The sequence below is a fragment of the Octopus bimaculoides genome, chromosome 6 (assembly GCF_001194135.2).
Source record: "Octopus bimaculoides isolate UCB-OBI-ISO-001 chromosome 6, ASM119413v2, whole genome shotgun sequence".
NCBI lineage: Eukaryota > Metazoa > Mollusca > Cephalopoda > Octopoda > Octopodidae > Octopus > Octopus bimaculoides.
The window spans coordinates 84,100,717-84,101,373 of NC_068986.1; positions in this window are offsets into that span (position 1 = coordinate 84,100,717).

Consider the following 657-nt stretch of genomic DNA (forward strand, 5'->3'; position numbering starts at 1 on the left):
ATATATATATATATATATATACACATGTATGCATGTATGTATGTATGTATACATGTCCATACAGTTTTCGTCTACGAAATTCACTGTCAAGGCATTGGTCGGTCCGGAGCTATAGTAGAGGATACTTAACCAAAGTGCTATGCAGTTGGACTAAACTAGAAACAACGTGGCTGCAAAGCGAGCTTTCTAAGCACACAGCCTAGCCGGCGTCCAAAACGTAGACTTTATAGACGGAAGATCTCTCAGTGAGCACGAGGTTGTCTGCTCTGGAATATGTATCCAATAATTACAGGTCAGCTGTTATTTGATGCTCCACTGTGTATAATTTGAAGATTTTTCAGGGATTATAATAATGTTTACTCGTAGAAAGTTTTATCCTAGAACATTTACGTACCTTTGGGATTTACCCATCTCTATACCATCTGCACTTTCTCTGTATCTATTTATAATAAAAATCTTCCTACAAGTATGTATGTATGTATGTATGTATGTATGTATGTATGTATGTATGTATGTATGTATGCATCTATCTATCTATCTATCTATCTATCTATCTATCTATCTATCTATCTATCTATCTATCTATACGCATGTTTGTATGTATGACTGTAACTATTATATGCAAATATATTTATGTATGTATGTATCTCTCTCTGT